Source organism: Schistocerca nitens, chromosome 5 (genome assembly GCF_023898315.1).
Source record: "Schistocerca nitens isolate TAMUIC-IGC-003100 chromosome 5, iqSchNite1.1, whole genome shotgun sequence".
NCBI lineage: Eukaryota > Metazoa > Arthropoda > Insecta > Orthoptera > Acrididae > Schistocerca > Schistocerca nitens.
Window position 1 is genome coordinate 394,751,711 of NC_064618.1, and position 24,275 is coordinate 394,775,985.

A 24,275-nucleotide genomic window follows, 5' to 3' on the forward strand; every position below is an offset into this window, starting at 1 on the left:
AATAGCAAGTCTTCCGGTCCTTACTGTATACCAATTTGGTTCCTTTCAGAGTACGCTGTTGCAATAGCTCCGTACTTAACAGTCATATACAACCGCTCGCTCGAGGAAAGATCCATACCCAAATATTCAACAAGGGCCGTAATAAAAATCCACGAAATTACAGGCCCATATCACTAACGCCGGTGTGCAACAGGATTTGGTACATATATTGTGTTCGAACATTATGAATTACCTCGAAGAGTGCGGTCTATTGACACAGTCAACACGGGTTTAGAAAACATCGTTCTCGTGAAACACAACTAGCTCTTTATTCACATGAAGTGTAGAGAGCTATTTGACAAGAGATTTCAGATCGATTCCGTATTTCTGGATTTCCAGAAGGCTTTTGACACGGTACCACACAAGCGGCTTGTAGTGAAATTGTGTGCATATGAAATATCGTCTCAGTTATGTGACTGGATTCGTGTTTTCCTTTCGGAGAGGTCACAGTTCGTAGTAATTGGCGAAAAGTCATCGAGTAAAACAGAAATGATATCTGGCGTTTCCCAAGGTAGTATTATAGGCCCGTTGCAGTTCATCTATATAAGCGATTTAGGAGACAATCTGAGCAACCGTCTTAGGTTGTTTGTAGATGTTGTCGTTAATCGACTAGTAAAGTCATCAGAAGATCAAAACAAAGTGCAAAACGATTTACAAAAGATATCTGTATGGTGCGAAAATTGGCAGTTGACCCTAAATAACGAAACGTGTGAGGTCATTCACATGAGTGCTAGAAGGAATCCGTTAAACTTCGGTAACATGATAAATCAGTCAAATCTAAAGGCCGTAAATTCAACTAAATGCCTAGGAATTAAAATTACAAATAACTAAAATTGGAAAGAACACATACAAAATATTATGAGGGAGGGAAACCAAAGACTGCGTTTCGTGGCAGAGCTCTTAGGCTATGTAACAGATCTATTAAGGAGACTGGCTACACTAGGCTTGTTCGTCCTCTTTTGGAGTACTGCGACGCAGTCTGGGATCCTTACCAGATAGGATTAACGGAGTACATCGCGAAAGTTCAAAAAAGAGCATTACGTTTTGTATTTTCGTGAAATAGGAGCGAGAGTGTCACAGATATGATACAGGATTTAGGGTGGACATCCTTAAAACAAAGGCGTTTCTCTTTGCGCCGGAATCTTCTCAGGAAATTTTAATCACCAACTTTCTTCCGAAATCGAAAATATTTTGCTGACACCGATCTGCATAGGGAGAAAGGATCATCATAATAAAATAAGGCAAATCAGAACTCGGATCGAAAGAAATCGTTGTTGGTTTTCTCCGCGCTTTTCGAGATTGGAAAAATAGATAATTATTGTGAAGGTGGTTTGATGAACCCTCTGCCAGGCGCTTAAGTGTGATTTGCAGAGTATCCATGTAGGTGTAGACGTAGATGCCCAAAACGAGTTGTGTCCATGACGGAAGCCCTGCAGTTTGCAAATCTTATTTGAAATCAAGAAAAAACAATTTTGTAAGTCTACACGATGTCCCACACGGAGTACCAGGACAGTTTTCTGATCGTCGAAAAAAAAAAAAATTACAGACGTTTGAAACAAAATTGTGTTTGGTTTTCTGCACTAACTAAGTAATAAAGTAAAGTAAAAAAATTGCCTACTACTTCTTGCGGATATGCCCGAGGATATTTCATCCAAATGTCGGAAGATATCTTCGTCGGTGAGCCCACAATCCGTTCAGTCTTCTTGAGAAGCACTGAAGCGACAAATAATCTCTTAAAGATAAAAGAAAAGTGTTTCAATCAGATTAAAAGCATATCTGTGTAACAATTTTCATACTCGCAGCTGTTATACTGTCCCAGAATGATGCACGAGTCCTTCCGCGACCTCTAGATCCTGCTGCTGCACAGTTCTCACGTGGTACCCGGCCGCCAGCGCTTCGCGGAGCTCGTGTAGCGCGCCGCAGTGAGCGTCCTGCAGGCGATTATTGTTAGATCGATTGCAAATGTTTCTCCGTGGTTTCCACCTTTGACTCACAAGATTTGCAGAACTTCCAAAATTGAACTGAAACCTTCATTGAAAATCTAAGCTGCCATAAAGCACAATATTTCAATGATTCTCCAGGCGCAGATGATGAGTTTTGAAGCAAACTGCCAGCTGAGCCATAACGACTCGTATTCATGTATACCATCACATATTTCACCGACAGTGCCAAACTTGCCCACATTCGCATCTGCTCTCCGGCGCGTCGCACCGAGACCCGGGGCACCCAAACTAAATGACACGTATCTTTTTATTCCTACTTCACGTATCAACTTGGGGTTTTTATATAATATTATACACACTTGTTGCTTCAAAAAAAATCTTTAAAAAGAATCGGTATTTTGAAGTGGAGAATGAACCCATAGTGCAACGGTGGTAGTAGTAGTCCTGCGAAATTCCTAACCACCAGACTTTGTGCAAACGCCCTGACTTAAATTTCAATCCTCTTCGCAGTTCGGACGTATGATACTACAGGTGATGTGAAAAGTCCCGTCCTCGGAGCTTCCGTGGCGTCGCGTGAGGTTACACCTGTCGCCACGACCGAAGTCACTCTCCTACCGATGTGCAGCGAGCGAGACCAATGCCCTCGCGCAGTGCTCAACGGATTTAATTGGAAACGTTTATTCAAATGGCTCAAAGCACTATGGGACTTAACATCTGAAGTCATAAGTCCCCTACCCTTAGAACTACTGAAACCTAACTAACCTAAGGACATCACACGCATCCATGCCCGAGGCAGGATTCGAACCTGCGACCGTAGAAGCCGCGTGGTTCCGGACTGAAGTGCCTAGAACCGCTCGGCCACAACGGCCGGCGGAAACGTTTATTGACAGATATGAAGTAGCTGTACGCTATGTTACATTACCACTTAATGTAAATAAGAGTCTCCAACCTTGCTTTAGTCAGCGAGACAGGGTAAACTTCACACACCAAAAGACAGTGACGACAGCCCTATAACTATCCAACTATTTTCGGGAAGAATTCCAAGGTCTGGACTGGGATATGAATCCCGCTAACAGTTTAATACACTACCATCAAGTGTCTATTAGCAATTGCAGCCGATATACACATCAACAAACCGGAATACATTCAAACTCAGTAGGGAAAGAAACATATAAAGTCTCAGTTACGTTTAATCACGAACGAATGAAGTTTACTTTTATCAATTAAAACCAGCCACGTCCGTCACTTTTATTTAACACCAGCTGTAGCTAGCTAACGGCCCCACGCTCATCCCTGAGGTCGCACTTTAGCGAGTGAAACGTCCCCATAGAAGAATTTATCAATTACTGTACTGGTTAACCCCTTACGTTATTTGATTTTCAAACAGCTGAGCAAAACTGAACGTACTCAGACATTTCTCTCTTTACTTATTCTGACCAACACTAATCTGACACACAATATTTTTACCGCAACGCAATCTGACTTTCAATAATCCCTACAAAAGAATGGCCCTGACTAACAATAACCTATAACTTTCATGAATCACTTACCTCACAAAAATCTTCGTTACTCGAACTACTGCAAGACAGCGAGCGCCAATATTGCCAGCTAACTAAAAGATTCTAACTACTGAAGGCACTAACTACTGATAGGCATAGTCAGCAAATGAAAGAATTTGGTAGAGAACAAATAATGTATTTACTTGAATAATGTTCAAGTTCATGCTATCCAATATTACCAATTTACACTTTCTGATGGACTCACGTCCAGATCGCCCGCTCTCAAAATTCTGCCATCTCTCTCCCCACATCCACCACTGCTGGCTGCTCACCTCCAACTGCGCAACGCTACGCGCTGTTTACATCCAACTGCCCAACACTACAATAGCAAATATTCCAAAAATGCAAACCAGCCACAGACTTCACACAGCACAGTCAGTGATTTTCATATAGAGCGCTACGTGGCGTTACCAACATAAAAACATAACCAGCCTACTTACACGAGCAAAGCCCCGCTCTCTGGCTCACAACACTTACCGACAAAATCAGGAAGCGTCAAAGCAGAATTCGATGCCCGTGCATGGGTACGCAGTTTCAGCATAGCGTAAAAGTAATCTAGTTGATCAATGAGGATACTTCACTCCTGGACTCTGAAGTCAGAGCTACGTTAAAATCAAACTCCGCCCTAGAGGGCGCACGACTTCCCACATCAGACCCACGAGTGCTGACGATCGACTTCTCTACTCCACAAGTCTACAACCGCTCTAGAAATAGTTTAATCTACAGTCCTTCTGGTGAATCAGATTCGAGATTCGGTGCCACATGCAGGCAGTTTCATTGATCAATCCATGTTTGCCCTAATAGCGCTTCTGTAAATTGCACCTTTTGACAGGATACTAAGAACACTTTCAACAACGTTCGCCATGGGGAAATTTCCCTCTCTTAAAATCCGCCTTTTAGGCTCCAGGTACAGACCATCCAGGAGGATTAGTGGAAAACCCAGCTCCACGTTCAAGCAAGCCTCCTCGTCACAGAAACACGACCGTATCGCCGACAAAGCCCAAAGGGAGGGCATATAGGCACGGCCTGGAAGTGAGATGTTACAGATGGTCCGTTCATCGACTAGAGATGTTGACCTTGCTGAACCGCATTGCACTATTCGAAAAGAGTATCTATTGGCTCCAAGTTTCAATCTCACCCTTCTCTTTTCATCATTATCATCAACATAATCATCATCATCAGCAGCAGCATCGTCACTGCCTCCATCACCACCACCACCACCACCAACACCACCATTACCACGAAAAACAAACGCACCACAAGACTAACACATGGCTCATCAAAATCACCTACACAAAATAATTAGTAAGTAAATGTTTATAGCTTATAGGAGACCCTTATTAGTCTTTGTAATTTTTGGCTCTGTATCACACATGTTAAGTAAATATAACAAAACAAGAAACAGTGAAACTCAACTTCTATAATTTGTGAATCACAGGCACAGAAATACCCAGAAAATATAGTTTGTGTCATTAACTGTTCACGTATTTGACTTTCGTCGCCTCAGAATAAAAAAGTAATTTTACTACTAAACATCCATTTATTTCCTCTGCAAAATCTATATATTTTGTGCATTAAATAGGGTTGAGAACATTTTTGTCTTTTGCGACCTACCTAGTGCACTCAGTGCTCTCGAGACGCGTGTAATGGACAGAGGAAACTAAGAAGATCTTACAATACTGGCTTTTCTAAAAATGGCATCCATATGATTACAAACATTATAATTTTGGTAAACACCTTGTCGTGCCATCTTTATCTCAGTATCAGCATAAGAAAGTTATCAAACGGCTAAGCACCCATAAATGCCAGCAGGAAACGAAATGAGATGATATGTGATCTCATTCCTGTGCTTGGAATACCGAGTCATTTTACAAACAACACTGCAGCATAAGCCCATTTATCGCTATGACGTTGCACCTCCTCTGTCCTGGATACATGTACTGATTAGGTTAGATAGAGTGTCGTAAGCTATTGTATCCTCTCCTGAGGAAAGCTGGTCCACAATTGTTGTAACCGAGGATACTGACGCTGATACATAGGTGATAAACGAGCTGGGCCCAAAGTGTTGTATTGAGAAGGGATCTGGGGGCTAGCTGGTTACAGGAGTACCTGAACGTCACGCAGACAGTCGATAGGGACACGTGCTTTGTGTACACGAGCACTGTCCTGTTGAAAATCGTCTCCACGATAATGTTACATGACACGTGAGGATGTAAGATGTCTAAGATGTCAGCGACGTACAGTTGTGCCATCTGAGTTCTCTCAATATCTATCCGCCGTGACCTGATGTTATATACGAGGGTTGTCCAGAAAGTAAGCTCCGATCGGTCGCGAAATGGAAACCACTGGGAAAATACGGTAAAGCTTTGCACAGATGTTTTGGGCAGTGTCTCTAGTATACCCGTCGATCGTGTCGCGTCGCTCTTTTCAGTTTTGAATGAACAGTGAGCACGTAAATATGCATAGGGAATAACGTCTCCCGCCAAGAATGAGCGCCTGGTTAGAGATTTCGCCTGTATCATGCAGCCCACATAACACAACTGTCGAGCAGTTCCTTCTTCATGCCAATTCTCGGCCGCACACTGCAGGGGCAATGAAGACGCTCCTGAAGCGTTTCCTATGAGAAGTGTTTCATCACCCACAATACAGTCCGTGATTGGCTTCCCCTGAATTTCAACTCTGCTCACAAGAACCGCTGGCTATGAAGACACAATTTTTCCACAGACAACAAACTGCTGACCACTGCAGATAACTGGCCGAAGGCACAGGCGGCTACTTTCTATGACGAGGATATTGGAACGTTGATACTACGACGCAACTCGAAGTTGGAGCGATGACTATGTAGAAAAGAAGTGGAAGGTGTACCTAACTGTTGCAAATAAAACGTTTGTGGTTTTCACTGTGGTTTCCATTTCGCGACCGATCGGAACTAACTTTCTGGACAACCCTCGTACCCTAATACCACGATGCCATGGGTACGCTGTGCCTCTCGAGATCACTGGAAGAATGGGACCCCTCGGCCATACTCACCGAAGATGGGCATCTGGGGATAGTGGAGAACCATGATTCATTGCTGAACACATTGAGACGCGTTTCATAACCAGTCCGTGCTTCCTAGTCAGGGCACCATTCCTAACGCAGCCGTTTGTGTTGTGGTCTTCATGGCAGCCTATGCTCGCGATGATATTTCCCTATGCCGGCTGCTGGTTGTCTAAGACCAACGAACCAATGATGTGCAGTGACACAGAATACTGCAGGGAGAAGCCTTGTTCTCGGATGGCAGGCGCACACGTAAAGGGGCTACGACGTACCTGGTGAACACCACACGGCGATTCTCCCTTGTGTTCGACTGAAATTTTGACGACTAGCGTGCCTGTCACTCACGTTCCCGTGTAGTATAATATCGGGGCATTATCACATCTGAATCCCTGCAAATCCGAATATTGCGCGATTCGACCAACCGGCTAAATGGAGACCCACAATGAGGCCCCATTCAAACTTTCAGGTGCTGATAAGCCTGTGTATGCAGCATCTCCATGTTCTTCACAACAATCACTCAACAGCTGAAGCTGTTGACGCCTCTTACATGCCCTACCGTGCCTGGTAACAGCACTAACCACGAACAACACTAATGTACTCTGGTGGCTTCGCTGATTGTCACAGGGAATTTACATACCCGCCGATGGAGTGTGTGTACGAAGTTCCAGTGACAAGCGACCATGTCTTCTGGATGTTTCATTTTTTATCAGGTCGTGTATAGCGGGTGTCCACATTACATGGGCATCGTGCACAGAGAAATGAATGTAGATGATTATTTTAGGCGACTTGAGGAAAGAAAATGTTAGCTTTCCTGTCACAAGAGTAGCTATTGGCGGGTCAAAACGTTTTGAGAACAGAATATGTATAAATAAATGTTTTTTTAAGAGTACTTTCTTTCACAACTTTTTAATGTACGGGATATTTCCCCTGGAATGATACTACTTCTCTTTTGTTTCCAATTTTTTTTTTCATTTTGATTTATTGAAGTTTTCCTGCATACAAAGCTTTTTCTCCAACGTAACAGATACAAGGAAATTATTACCTTCTTTACATAAGACCTTAATTTACCTCCTCAGAGTGTTTTTCTTTTTTTTTTTTTTTTGAAATATTGTGGGACTTAACTGCTAAGGTGATGAGTCCATAAGCTTACACACTACTTAAACTAAATCATCCTAAGGACAAACACACACACCCATGCCCGAGGGAGGACTCGAACCTCCGCCGGGATCAGCCGCACAGTCCATGACTGCAACGCCTCAGGGTGTCCCTCCAGATGTTTCGATCTTGTATATCTTCTTCCTCTGCACCGAGTCTTCTGATAGCTAATTGTACATTTTGGAACCAGATCGTCATATCATGTCCACTTCTATTCTTTCCCCCCGGTTCCCATTCCACGATTGTTTTCAGTATTCGGGTTTCCTCCATTCTTCTTACATGCCCGTACTATTGTAGCTTCCTTCTATCCATCACGTCATGTGTTCTTTCCCTTAATTCCACTCTCTTTTATTTCGTCGTTTCTTATTTTCACTTTTCTAGAAATTCTTAATGATCTCCAGACGTCGATTTCCACTGCTCACAGTTTTTTTATGTGTTTTAGTTTAGTAGTCCATGTTTCCACTTCATACATAGCTATGGTCTCCGGTATCGATTTATATTTGATTCTTTCGTTACGGTTTATTACATTTCTGATCCATGAGATTGAGTTGAGCATCCAATGAACATCCTTTCACTGCTAATTCGTTTATTAATTTCTACCTCTCATTTTCCCTCCATCTCTAAAATGGGTCCCTAATAACAGAAACTACTGACCTTCTTAATTCTCATTCCCACTGTGTATGAGTCGTCTGGATCATTTGTGAGGTAGGCTGTTTTCTGATAGTTACTCTTCAGTCGCCTATTGCTGTATTCCAATGCCACTGATTACATATATAATTTGCATTCTCCTCGTCTTGTGCTAGAACTACTTGACCATCAGAAAATAGTAGGCAGTGTAAATAAACTCCATCTTTAATTTCTAGCCCCATCCCACTGCATTTACAAGACCATGTCTTAAGACTAATGTCTACATAGATTTTAAATAAAGTTGATGTAGATTGTATAATAATTGTGTATAGTAATTGTGTGATATTTACGGTTGTTGAAAGCAGAAAAATACGTAAAGACTTATTATAGGTTACATGAACATTTTAGAGATTTTGACACGTTAAGCCACAATATTCGGAAGCGGCAGCAGTCGAACAAGGAAGACCGGCACGTGTGTGACATTGATCACGTTTTTTCCCAGCGTGAGAAGGCACAGATCAACGACCGAAGAGTGAGTCGCAACCCTAGAAACTTCGCGACATTGGCAAAAACACCGAATAAATACCTCCAACAAACGGACGTGAGGGGGTCCTTTGAGGTGGTGTCTTGAAGAGGTCCTTCGAGGGGAGGAAGAAGACACGAAGAAACGTCGCGTGGATGCCATACTTCGCTACAACGACTTAGCCGCTACGTTGATCGACAGAATATGTTGGTACCGCGCCAGTAGGTCAACACAGAAGATGCTATCCTAGATGTTACCAGAAAGAAGTTCGTGTGGTACTTACTCAGGTGGCTGGTGAGGACGAAGGGACTGCGGACATACCAAATGGGTCACCTGTGAACCTAGGGGTTGATGAAATCCGCCTGATGACGCCGAACCTGAGGGTCGCTGGTTCGACTCCCGGACGGAGCACTTCGCGTCACGCCGTAGCCGCTTCTTAATAACACAAAGAGCGAATTCACAAGGAGAAGTCCGAGCCGCCGCCGCAGTGAATCATTTTCACTGTTCTGAATGGAAGAATAAGCTGCCGGCGTACCGCTGCAACACGAGCCGTCGCCGCATCAGCTGTCAGCGGAGTCCGCAAGCTACGGCTGCGCCGCTCCGCCGGCGCGAGGAACTGAGCGAATTAAATCACAATGTATCAGTCTGTTTGTTTAAATGGTTGCATGTCTCAATAAATGACTGTTAGTGGAAGCACCAATGTTTCACTCACACCTCACCCACTGAGCCAAGAAAAGGACCTACTTCACCACCCACAAAGTGTCGCTTCCTTCCAGCCATCCCTGACAAAATAATGAACTGCTCCCCTAAGTCACTGTCGCTCAATATCTAGAGTCACTAAACCCTGACCCGCTACATTGGTGACATTGGGCAGCCTTGCAACACATCCTCGCTTGCTCTAAATTTCTGTGAATGTGTATTACCAATTTTCACTTGATATATGTTATCTTTATATACTTCTTGTATTAATTAAAGGACCTCTTATCTTCGCTATATCTAATGCTCTCCGAAGTAGTTTTCTCAGGACAGCAGCCTATGTTTTTCCAAATCTACAAAAATGATACAGACTAATAATATTTGCATGTATCCTGCGATTTTCATATTGCCTCTCTCAAATTATTTTGAGGTCAAATCATAATAACTATGTTATTGATGTTTGAAACGGTTTTTCGGGTTGTTTCAGAATTTATGTAAAATACAACTGCTATTATGTTCTCTCACTCACTCGTTCATGTAAATATTAAGATGTGTAGTTGATATACAGCAATCATATCGTCCTCACATGTTAGTTTAAATTTTTTGTCGGGTGAATATAGAATTTAACTATGGAGACAACGAAATGCTGCAATTAGTTATCTGACACACCCCACATTTTACGTTTCTGTCCAAGGTTTAACTATTCTAACAAAATGAAACGGGTTTTCTAAAGTCTAAAAACCTTGTATGTCTCAAAGTTAAAGTACTAACATTTTTGTGTTATTTGCTTCAAAATAAAAAGTTAATTTGTTCTCAATGAATTCGATTTGCCTTTCCATCCTTTATCTTTATGGCAGCGTATAGCATCAACAAAGATACCATAGCCATGACAAAAAACCGTAACTTCTAATATTTCAGTCTGAGGCGATTCCAGTGGATATGAGGACAGAAAAAGCTTTTCACCAGACAATGACATTTCAGGACCTTAGGCACCATTGTATGTCCAGGTAGACTGAAGAGGTACTGAGTATACAGTTGGCTTATGGGGACAGCGATAATAGTTCAGCAGAATTACCAGTAAAAAAGGGACCCAGTAAAATTTATGCCTCAAGAAGGAACACATATCTCTGAATTAAACAGTAAACAATAGAGAATCCAGAATGAAATAACAACACTATGAACTTTACTGAGCAGGCGTTGAGTTGCAGACAGGCGCAATGAAACAGACACCCAAACATTTAAGCTTCCGGAAAAAGCCTTTCTTCCAAAATAGAAAACACACACGCAAATTCACACAAGTGCAACTCACACACACAAGGAAATTTTCTCCAGGCAGTGCGGCCGAGCCACTGACTGTGATTGCGGCGACACGTGGTCAGATACAGTCGCACTCCACAGTCGGGCCCAGTGGCGTGGAGACAGTGACCATGTGTGTGTGAGTTGTGCTTGTGAGAATCTGTGTCAGTGTCTTCTATTCTCGACGAAGGACTTTTTTGTCCGAAAGCTTAAATATTAAGCTGTCTTTTTCGTTGCGCCTGCCTGTCACTCATTGCCTTTCTGTGCAGTGAGAAGTAAATCAAACACTAGTCACAGAAGAAAACTTTTAGAAGGATTCTTGGTGAACGTGTGTTTATTTCAGCAAAGGGAAAGACGACATGATGCAAAAACAGTGAAAGTCATTAACAGAGCATTCCATTGGAAAGACAAGAAACACTTTGTGTTAGCCTCATATGAGATACTTGGAGTACTGCTAAGAGGTAGCTCAACAATTAGATTCTGGGCGTAGTGTCACTCAGTCACATGTGGCAGCTTCCTGACATTACAGTCCCAAGGAGTAGCTCCCATTCAGGATGTAGCAGGGTGTAAGCCAGGGACGTAGTCTTTGCGGCCTACTGTTCAATCTGTACATCGAAGAAGCACTGATGGAAATGAAAGAAAGGCTCAATAGTGGAATCAAAATTCAAGGTGAAAGGATACAAATGATACTATTAGCTGATGAATACTATTAGCTGATGACATTGGTATCCTTAGCGAAAGTGAAGGAGAATTAGATAATATGCTGAATTGAATGAACAATCTAATGAGTACAGAATATGCACTGAGATTAAATCGAAGGAAGGCGGTAGTAGTGAGAAGTAGCAGAAATGAGAAAAGCGAGAAAATTAACATCAGGATTGATGGTCGTGAAGTAGATAAAGTAAAGGAATTCTGCTACCTAGGCAGCAAAATAACCAATAACGGATGGAGCAAGAAGGACATCAAAAACAAACCAGCAATGGCAAAACGGGCAATCCTAGCCAAGAGAAGTCTACTAGTATCAAACATAGGCCATTATTTTAGGAAGAAATTTCTGAGAGTGTACATTTCGAGCTCAACATTGTATTGTAGTGAAACATGGACTGTGGCAAACCGAAACAGAAGAGAATCGAAGCATTTGAGATGTGGTGCTACAGGCGAATGTTGAAAATTAGGTGGACTGATAAGGTAAGGAACGAGGTTGTGCGCAGAATTGGAGAGTAAAGGAATATGTGGAAAACACTGACAATGAGAAGGGACAGGGTTATGGTACATCTGTTAAGACATCACGGAATAACTTCCATGGTACTAGAGGAAGCTGTAGAGGCCAAAACTGTAGAGGGAGGCAGAGATTGGAATACATCCAGAAAATAACTGACGATGTAGGTTGCAACTGCTACTCTGAGATGCAGAGATTTGGACAAGAGAGGAATTCGTGACAGGCCATATTATACCTGTCAGAAGATTGATGATCCAAAAAAAGAGAAAGCAGGAACATTTTTCAACTGTTAACGCCATCTACAGACCAGTCACTATCTAGTAAAGACACATCAGTATATGTAAGTCGATTAATGTTCTAGTTTCATTCAGCAAAACGATGCTGGGACATTTTTATTTTTTTGGATATGAATACCAGTCAGGAATACGGAAACTGTTTCAAAATAAGTTTTGTAACGTGTAACTACAGAACTGGCCATAAAAATTGCTACACCACGAAAATGACGTGCTACAGACGCGAAATTTAACCGACATCTTTTCAGAGCATTCACACAAGGTTGGCGCCTGTGACGACACCTACAACGTGCTGACATGAGGAAAGTTTCCAACCGATTCCTCATACACAAACAGCAGTTGACCGGCGTTGCCTGGTGAAACGTTGTTGTGATGCCTCGTGTAAGGAGGAGAAATGCGTACCATCACGTTTCCGACTTTGATAAAGGTCGGATTGCAGCCTATCGCGATTACGGTTTATCATATCGCAACAACGCTGCTCGCGTTGGTCGAGATCCAATGACTGTTAGCAGAATATGGAATCGGTGGGTTCAGGAAGGTAATACGGAACGCCATGCTGGATCCCAACGGCCTAGTATCACTAGCAGTCGAGATGACAGGCATCTTATCCGCATGGCTGTAGTTGATCGTGCATCCACGTCTCGATCCCTGAGTCAACATATGGGGACGTTTGCAAGACAACAACCATCTGCACGAACAGTTCGACGACGTTTGCAGCAGCATGGACTATCACCTCAGTGACCATGGCTGCGGTTACCCTTGACGCTGCATCACAGACAGGAGCGCCTGCGATGGTGTACTCAACGACGAAACTGGGTGCACGAAAGGCAAAACGTCATTTTTTCGGATGAATCCAGATTTTGTTTACAGCATCATGATGGTCGCGTCCGTGTTTGGCGACATCGCAGTGAATGCACATTGGAAGCGTGTATTCGTCATCGCCATACTGGCGTTTCACCCGGCGTGATGGTATGGGGTGCCACTGGTTACACGTCTCGGTCACCTCTTGTTCGCATTGACTGCACTTTGAGCAGTGGGCGTTACATTTAAGATGTGTTACGACCCGTGGCTCTACCCTCCATTCGATCCCTGCGAAACCCTACATTTCAGCAGGATAATGCACGACCGCATGGTGCAGCTCCTGTACGGGCCTTTCTGGATACAGAAAATGTTCGACTGCTGCCCTGGAAGTACATTATCCAGATCTCTCACCAACTGAAAACGCCTGGTCAATGTTGGCCGAGCAACTGGCTCGTCACAATACGCCAGTCACTACTCTTGATGAACTGTGGTATCGTGTTGAAGCTGCATGTTCTGCTGTACCTGTACACGCCATCAAGCTCCGTTGGACTCAATGCCCAGGCATGTCAAGGCCGTTATTACAGCCAGAAGCAGTTGTACTGGATACTGATTTCTCAGGATCTATGCACCCAAATTGCGTGAAAATGTAATCACATGTCATTTCTAGTATAATATATTTGTCCAACGAATACCCGTTTACCACCTGCATTTCTTCTTGGTGTAGCAATTTTAACGGCAAGTAGTGTACAATCAATCTAGCTGTAGTCTAAAGCAGAGATATTTTTGCATAAGTAACAACAGTAGTAACATACTTCAAAACATTCCTGCAAATAGTATGCCCAGTACGCTTCATTACAAGTGACTGCAAATGCTGCGAGTGCTAATTTTATAATGCAAATTAGTTTCTCAAGCCATATAATCTAACAAACTCGTCATCACAGAGTAGGTAACTAAAGAATATCGCCTAAAATTGTTTCTAACGTTTGGATAACAAAACACAATTTCTACTAATTTTATTCGGATACATAGAATAATTTATAAATAATTCTGAAGCAACACAAGAAAAGAAACATGGATAAAATCACACAAATGATTTTCGTTCCAGTTATATGGAATAAAACTTGGACATGTCAATAACGATAACTTATAAGAGTGCAGTTAATGTCATTTTTTTTAAAAAAAAGTGAAAGAGTTTAACGAAATAAATGGGTCAAAGACGAACTAAGAGAGACCAAAGTGGTTAGCTTCATCAACTGGGCTATCTTATGTATCACATTTCCAATTAACCCAGTTGTTTCATTTTAAAAGCTCATAATGAAATCAGTAATGTTGTTGAAGACTGTATCATTTACGAGACGCAGACTGTCAGAAATCAACTTAGTAGAAGGATTAAGAGATTAATTTTCATACAGAACAGCCCTCACAACGATCATGTTGCTACTAAATTTCAGTTTTATGACAAAGTAGTTATCGTCAGAGATGCAGAATATTCTAATGATGAAAATGTCTTTCAGAAAAAAGTTTAAAATTTAATCTAAATGATAAACCAGATGAGAGATGCATAAAATGGCTGATAGCATACATGAAAATTGCTACTGAGCAACTGATGGATCAAAGCTGAGAAGAATGAATGACAAAGTGGTAAGGGTACCTGATAATTATGTGTAAGGAAATAAAAAAGGTATCAATAATATATCTACAAAGCGTGAAAGGTTACTAATACAAACAGCTTAAGAGACACTTGATGATCATGAAGAGATAGTATTAAAAGATGATAGAGGAAACTCTGAAGTTATTATGACTTCCACTGATTATGTTAAGAAAATAGTGCAATTCTTTAGTTATAACAGTATTTCCAAAATAGATGATACAACATTGAGATTACATGAGTGTAATTGTGTCTTTGTTAAAAAAACTCTTGTGTAATAATTAGTAGTAAAAATGTTGTTTTATTATGAACTTGTATGACCGAAACTCTGATCACAATTTATTGGTTGCGAACTGTAGACTAAAACTGAAGAAACTGAAAAAATGTGCGAATTTAAGGAGATGGGACCTGGATAAACTGACTAAACCAGAGGTTGTACAGAGTTTCAGGGAAAGCATAAGGGAAGAATTGACAGGAATGGGGGAAAGAAATACAGTAGAAGAAGAATGGGTAGCTCTGAGCGATGAAGTAGTGTACGCGGCAGAGGGTCAAGTAGGTAAAAAGACACGGGCTAGTAGAAATCCTTGGGTAACAGAAGAAATATTGAATTTAATTGATGAAAGGAGAAAGTATAAAAATGCAGTAAATAAACCAGACAAAAAGTAATACAAATGTTTCAAAAATTAGATTGACAGGAAGTGCAAAACGGCTAAGCAGGGATGGTTAGGGGACAAATGTAAGGATGTAGAGGCTTATCTCACTAGGGGTAAGATAGATACTGCCTACAGGAAAATTAAAGAGACCTTTGGAGAAAAGATAGCCACTTGTATGAATATCAAGAGCTCAGATGGAAACCCAGTTTTAAGCAAAGAAGGGAAAGCAGAAAGGTGGAAGGAGTACATAGAGGGTCTATACAAGGGCGATGTACTTGACGACAATATTATGGAAATTGAAGAGGATGTAGATGAAGATGAAATGGGAGACACGATACTGCGCGAAGAGTTTGACAGAGCACTGAAAGACCTGAGTCGAAACAAGGCCCCAGGAGTAGACAACATTCCATTAGAACTACTGACGTCCTTGGGAGAGCCAGTCCTGACAAAACTCTACCATCTGGTGAGCAAGATGTATGAGACAGGTAAAATACCCTCATACTTCAAGAAGAATATAATAATTCCAATCCCAAAGAAACCAGGTGTTGACAGATGTGAAAATTACCGAACTATCAGTTTAATAATTCACTGCTGCAAAATACTAACGCGAATTCTCTACAGACGAATGGAAAAACTGGTAGAAGCTGACCATGGGGAAGATCAGTTTGGATTCTGCAGAAATGTTGGAACACGTGAGGCAATTTTGACCCTACGACTTATCTTAGAAGCTAGATTAAGGAAAGGCAAACCTACGTTTCTAGCATTTGTAGACTTAGAGAAAGCTTTTGACAGTGTTGACTGGAATATTCTCTTTCAAATTCTAAAGATGGCAGGGGTAAAATACAGGGAGCGAAAGGCTATTTACAATTTGTACAGAAACCAGATGGCAGTTATAAGAGTTGAGGGGCATGAAAGGGAAGCAGTGGTTTGGAAGGGAGTGAGACAGGGTAGTAGCCTCTCCCCAATGTTATTCAATCTGTATATTGAGCAAACAGTAAAGGAAACAAAAGAAAAATTCTGAGTTGGTATTAAAATCCATGGGGAAGAAGTAAAAATGTTGAGGTTCGCCAATGACATCGTAATTCTGTCAGGGACACCAAAGGACTTGGCAGAGCAGTTGAACAGAATGGACAGTGTCTTGAAAGGAGGACATAAGATGGACATCAACAAAAGCAAAACGAGGATGATGGAATGTAGTCGAATTAAGTCGGGTGATGCTGAGGGAATTAGATTAGGAAATGAGAAACTTAAAATAGTAAAGGAGTTTTGCTATTTGGGGAGCAAAATAACTTATGATGGTCGAAGTAGCGAGGATATAAAATGTAGACTGGCAATGGAAAGGAAAGCGTTTCTGAAGAAGAGAAATTTGTTAACATCGAGTATAGATTTAAGTGTAAGGAAGTCGTTTCTGAAAGTATTTGTATGTAGTGTAGCCATGTATGGTAGTGAAACATGGACGATAAATAGTTTTGACAAGAAGAAAATAGAAGCTTTCGAAATGTGGTGTTACAGAAGAATGCTGAAGATTAAATGAGTAGATCACATAACTAATGAGGAGGTATTGAATAGAATTGGGGAGAAGAGGAGTTTGTGGCACAACTTGGCAAGAAGAAAGGACCGGTTGGTAGGACAGGTTCTGAGGCATGAGGGGATCACAAATTTAGCATTGGAGGGCAGCGTGGAGGGTAAAAATCGTAGAGGGAGACCAAGAGATGAATACACTAAGCAGATTCAGAAGGATGTATGTTGCAGTAAGTACTGGGAGATGAAGAAGCTTGCACAGGATAGAGTAGCATGGAGAGCTGCATCAAACCAGTCTCAGGACTGAAGACAACAACAACAACAACAACATGACCTAAACTTACAGCTCAACCTAATATTCAAAAGAGAGGCATTCCATTAAGACTAGTTGTCAATTTTATACCTTAGTCAGAAGTGAAATTAGATAATAAACAAAAACTATATTTCTATCCCTGACAGACCCAACTTTCTTTCCCTTGATGTTACAGATCTCTATACAAATGTATCTGTATATGAATCCACTGAATTGACTGAGGGAAAGTTAATTGCACATAAAAGATGCTAAGTCCTATGTTTATTGAACTTGTAGATGTCCATAACATCACACATTTCCAGAACTATTTCGCATTTAACAAATTATTTAATAAGAAAACACAGGGTTTGGGTATGGGTTGTTGTTTAGCTGGTACTAACATTTTCATGGATTTAATGGAAATTAAAATAATGAACAGTAGTTCAGATATCGTTAAGAAAATATTATATTACAAAACCTATGTAGACAATACAATAGTTTTGATAAATGGGAATGAAGATGACATACACAAATTATGTAGCTTGTTCAATAATGTACTTCCACACTTAAATTTTACACTAGAAAATGAGACAGACAGTAAAAGTAATTTTCTTGACTTGACAGTTTAAAAAAAATCTTGTAATATTTGTGGAAAGCCTACGATTACTGATGTAGTTATCCACAAATCATCATGTCTTGGTGTCCATTAAGTACATGCCTACATCGACACAATGATTGAAAGAGTACTTAATGTCCCAATATAGAAGACAACGCAGTCTGTGGGTGCGCCATTCTGTACGTCGTCTTTCTGCTGTAAGCGTGTGCTGTTCACAACGTGCAAGTGTGCTGTGGACAACATGGTTTATTCCTTAGAACAGAGGATTTTTCTGGTGTTGGAATTCCACCGCCTAGAACACAGTGTTGTTGCAACAAGACGAAGTTTTCAACGGAGGTTTAATGTAACCAAGGGACCGAAAAGCGATACAGTAAAGGATCTGTTTGAAAAATTTCAATGGACTGGGAACGTGACGGACGAACGTGCTGGAAAGGTAGGGCGACCGCGTACGGCAACCACAGAGGGCAACGCGCAGCTAGTGCAGCAGGTGATCCAACAGCGGCCTCAGGTTTCCGTTCGCCGTGTTGCAGCTGTGGTCCAAATGACGCCAACGTCCACGTATCGTCTCATGCGCCAGAGTTTACACCTCTATCCATACAAAATTCAAACGCGGCAACCCCTCAGCGCCGCTACCATTGCTGCACGAGAGACATTCGCTAACGATATAGTGCACAGGATTGATGACGGCGATATGCATGTGGGCAGCATTTGGTTTACTGACGAAGCTTATTTTTACCTGGACGGCTTCGTCAATAAACAGAACTGGCGCATATGGGGAACCGAAAAGCCCCATGTTGCAGTCCCATCGTCCCTGCATCCTCAAAAAGTACTGGTCTGGGCCGCCATTTCTTCCAAAGGAATCATTGGCCCATTTTTCAGATCCGAAACGATTACTGCATCACGCTATCTAAACATTCTTCGTGAATTTGTGGCGGTACAAACTGCCTTAGACGACACTGCGAACACCGCGTGGTTTATGCAAGATGGTGCCCGGCCACATCGCACGGCCGACGTCTTTAATTTCCTGAATGAATATTTCGATGATCGTGTGATTGCTTTGGGCTATCCGAAACATACAGGAGGCGGCGTGGATTGGCCTCCCTATTCGCCAGACATGAACCCATGTGACTTCTTTCTGTGGGGACACTTGAAAGACCAGGTGTACCGCCAGAATCCAGAAACAATTGAACAGCTGAAGCAGTACATCTCATCTGCATGTGAAGCCATTCCGCCAGACACGTTGTCAAAGGTTTCGGGTAATTTCATTCAGAGACTACGCCATATTATTGCTACGGATGGTGGATATGTGGAAAATATCGTACTATAGAGTTTCCCAGACCGCAGCGCCATCTGTTGTTGACAATTGTAACTACTGTAATTTCGAAAGTTTGTCTGCCTGAAAATGTACTGTTGTCCCAAGCATATTGCAACAAACGGTGTATTTCTATCGCTGCTCGTTTAGTTTGTATTGCTGTTTCAAATATACCGGTCATTTTTGAAACACCCTGTATATACAAGATTTCTAATAAAGTTAGGCGATTTTTAGAAGTGCCAATGCTGCAATAGCTTTCTGGACTGAGAATGATGTTAGACTAGGCTTAAAAGCAACTCAGAAAAGAAATGAACACCGAAAAGTAAGAGTTAACAAAATTAATTCTTTATAGTGTGAGATGATCATACAAAATAGCATTAAATTTTACATAAGCATAGTAAGAGCATATTTATAAATGTGCTATAAGAAATTGAGATGTTTTGTAACGTTAAATTACACCCATCTAAAATTTTATATGAACAAAAAGATTTAAAAGACGAAACTTCCTATAAAATTTCGCAGATATATTACAACCTGAATGAATAGTATTCTAAATGTCCTCGATAAACATGTGCTAGTGGCTTCATAGACAGCTGGTTACATCAATGTTTTGTCTAGCGAATTATGGATACAGTTTAGCTTAAGAGTTGTTAGTCATTCAATGAATCAGTTTGATGTAATCTTCATGAGAATTATATTTCGCTTTACAATGTTATGGATTACGAGTCATATTTCATTGGTTCCTGTTATAACATTATTTTAATACTATATGATTAGTTACTGTATTGTTTTATTGTTCCCCTGTATTTAACTGCTTATTTTACTTTTGTGTTCATCACTGTTTTTCATCATATTACCATTCAGCTGAAGCAGATCCCGTTTTCTCAGTGAATTTTAAGCTGATAACATCCATCAAGTTGCATTTGTAATGTGATGACTAAGTTTACTTGAAATTTTTATACTCCTAACTTCTTGTATATCTGCACAAGTAAACACATTATTTCCTGTCTTTTTGACTATTCAAAGATGTATATCATTTATTTCAGTCAATAGATGATCTTTATATTTTATTTATGTGATACCTGAGGTTCATGCCATTTGCATCACAAATGTTATATCAACTATAACCTGACTCGTAGGTTTTGCTACAGTTGTTGTATAGTATGGACCAGCAGTGTAGGTGGACTGAGTTTCATGGCATGTGTAACCATTCCCTATGACACTTAATCTTAGATTTTCATTATTGTATTTCTATTAGTACAGAAATTCATATTATTACTCTGCAAATTTGTTTTGATCTATAATTAATACAATGCTGCGCAAATTATATTACTGTATATGATTTTTGTGTTTGTATCATTGCTGCAATGTAAATATTGTAAATTTTCCATCAGCGACACCTAATGCATATTTTTTTAGCAGGAGACCAAAGTTAAATATTTTATGTTATTAGTAGCCCTAGAGCCTAGTTTTGGGCCATCTTTAGTTCGAGATCTATGTTTTGATACATGTATGGTTCAGTATTAAGCAGTATATGGGTACATTTTTACACAAACCTTTTGTTTTTACTTTGTTTGTATTTTAGTTAATATAACTTACATAACTGTGTACAAATGATAATTCTGTATACATTGTCACTTACAGCTTTCTGTTTTGTATCATTAGGTAAATGTATATGCTGTGTTTTCTTTTCTATTATCAGTCACACCCCATACATATTTCAGCCAAAGCTTCAGGTCTACGTTTTGTATTAGATGTATCCTAAAGTCTTAGTTTCATGTCATCTACGTTTTTCTACAAGAATGTCTTATTTATTTGTAATGTAAATTTATTATTTAATGTAATTGCGTGACATCTTTTTTCTCCACAATTTCGTATTAACTTTTTGTATTATTTATACAATAGTTTGACCTCGCTGTTTTTAATTAATTCATGTCTAAGGTATAATCAAAAAGTTTTAGTTTATGATTATTACATAAATGTTCATTCATGCATCTAATATGTAACTTGGCGAAAAAAATTCATTCTCTGTATATTATGCTTGTTGACATAAATTTTATTGGTGATAAAGATGATGCTTAATATTGTACCATTAATATTTAATCTTGATATCACTTTCTTTAAACGATAAGTTCAATTATCGCAATAATATATACAGGTGTATTTTCTATCTTTATATTGCTCTAACAAGACGTTAATTTCGTATGTACATTTTACTTTATTGCCATATTCTGCAAGATAGCGTCGTCTATGATTTTTTTCCCTTATGCTACACGCATTCAGTGCTGTTTGTTGATATTAACTACATGGTGCGAACACTGAAATTAGTCTGTTTAACAAGTTTTCTCTCTGACTCCACCGAAGACTGTATTACAGATCTCCTTATGTTTTTACTCTGTGATATTAGACACTTTGGTCACCTGAAGTTACATAGGCCTGAGCAGTCAGTAGTGTGTATGCAACTTACCTGTGTTTTTCAAGATATTGTCAAATTAAGGTTGTTTTACATTACATTCCTTTCATCGTTAAATTTGGTTTGCTAATGTGTTTTATGTGAGATACACGGATTTTTGATCCAACAGAAACATAATTTTGAAAGTACTGTACATAAATTCGATGTTCAGAGGTGCAATTTTTAAATTTCAATCTTTTTGTCTGTGTATACTACACTGCCTGTATATTTTCTGTTCTTTGAGACTTCCAGTGATGATGGTTGAGATTAACAAAACTGGTCAAGAATATATTTAAGTATCTACAGATGATGGCAAAAAATGCTTTTCTGCAAATGGCCTATGAATGTTGCATTTTTTTAGTCATTATTCTTCTGATGGGCTTGATGCAGCCCGCTGTGATCTCCTCTCTTGTTCCCACATCTTCATTTTTGACAAGGAAGCATCACTAACTTCATACTTTAAGGGAAAAGAAAGACACTTGTAAGATATCAGCCCCAGCAATCGATCCCGTGTGTAAATTTGGGTCACAATTCTACCAGTACGCAGTTATAGCCTTCTGAAAGCACAGCTTTTAAACTTTCCCGCATACCAGCTGTCACTCGCTCCGGCCCATTCCAGCCACTTAATGTCTGAACTTAAGGTACTGTATAGCAGAGTGACTACCAGACACTCCTATTCACGGGATGTTGAAAGTGAGGAAGGCGAGAGGTGAAAACCACTGCCCAAAGTGTTTGGAAATCTTGTTCGGAAACACTCCACTCTACGCGAAAAATAGTAAGTAATATGAATAGATAATGTATCAATGTTAAGCACGTATGTGTTCAGTAATATTTAAACAATATTCTCGACCTGATATTCTGCAGAAATACATATAATTAAGCGCCTCAAAATCAAAATGAATAAACCTAAGTGACTGAAGTGTTATTATGAAATGAGGGTACGATTTTCGATTTATGATTCAATCGCGTTAATCACGCTGAAGAACAGTGAATCTCCTACAAATTTACTTAACAGCACAAATGCGAGCTTTACAATCTAAAGAAAATAACGCACAACAGCGATGCTAGAAATGGAATAGCGCTACTCGACTTCTTCGATGATACACCAATTTATTCATTTATACTGCATTTGCGAATAGCAACATAAAAATGTTCAAAGCAATGAAATTTTGGCACCTGCTGAAGGTGTTGATACCGCACACTTTGACCCAGTGAAAAAAAACATTGTAACAACATGAAAACATTACATCACAAATCTTTTACTCACCCCACTGTATAGTACTTCCCGCTCGGGCATTAGGCGGCCGCAGTGGAATGGAGGTACTGTCAAAATTACGGCCCAAATTTTCGCATGGGCTTGATATCTCGCAAGGTAGTTTTCTTTTTCTCCTAAAACCTTGAAGCCAAGTTGGTGTTGTTTCCTTGTGAGTAGCATTATCTGAGTACGTCCTCAGTTAGTTGTTGGATATATTCCAACCTCTATCTCGACCCACAGCTTTTACCCTCTAGCCGGCCGGAGTGGCCGAGCGGTTCTAGGCGCTACAGTCTGGAACCGCGCGACCACTACGGTCGCAGGTTCGAATCCTGCCTCGGGCATGGATGTGTGTGATGTCCTTAGGTTAGTTAGGTTTAAGTAGTTCTAAGTTCTAGGGGACTTATGACTTCAGAAGTTAAGTCCCATAGTGCTCAGAGCCATTTTTTTACCCTCTGTAGCTCCCTCTGGTACAATGGAGGTTATTCCCCGATTTTTCAACACATGAACTATCATTCTGACCGTTCTTCTCGTCGGTGTCTTTCAATTGTTCCTTTTTTCATCGATTCTGAAGACAACACTCTCTTTCCATATTTCGTCAGTCTACCGAATTTTCAACATTCTTCTGTAGCACCACATCTCAGACGCTTGGATTCTCTTCTATTCCGATTTCCTTACAGTCAATGACTCATTATCATAAAATGCTGAGCCCCAAACGTACATTCTCAGAAATTTCTTCCTCGAATTAAGGCTTACGATCGATACTAGTAAACTACTCTCGTCCAGGAATAGCCTCTTTGCCTGTGCAAGTCAGATTTTTAATTTTCTCTCTGTTTCCTCAGTCACGGGTTGAACTTCTTCCGAAATAGCAGAATTCTTTAAAATCGTCTACTTTATGATCATTAATTTTCTTGTTAAGCTTCTCGCTGTTCTCAACTCTGATACTTCTCGTTACTTTCATATTTCTTCGGTTTGCTCGCAGTCCATGTTCTATAGTCATTAGGATCTTCAATCCGTTGACTGTGTCCTGCAATTCTTCATTACTTTCATTAAGGATAGCAATGTCACCAGCGAATCTTGTCATTGATATCCTTTCATACTGAATTTTAATCTCACCATTGAATGTTTCTTTTTTTTTTATTTCTTCCATTTCGTCATCTATGTATGGACTAAACAGTAGGGACGAATCACAGCATCCCTGTCTTACACCCTCTTTAATCTGAACACTTCGATCTTGGTCTTGCAATCTTATTGTTCTCTCTTGTATGTTGTGTATATTTTTATAGTTCAAATGGCTCTGAGCACTATGGGACCCCAACCTCTGAGGTCATCAGTCCCC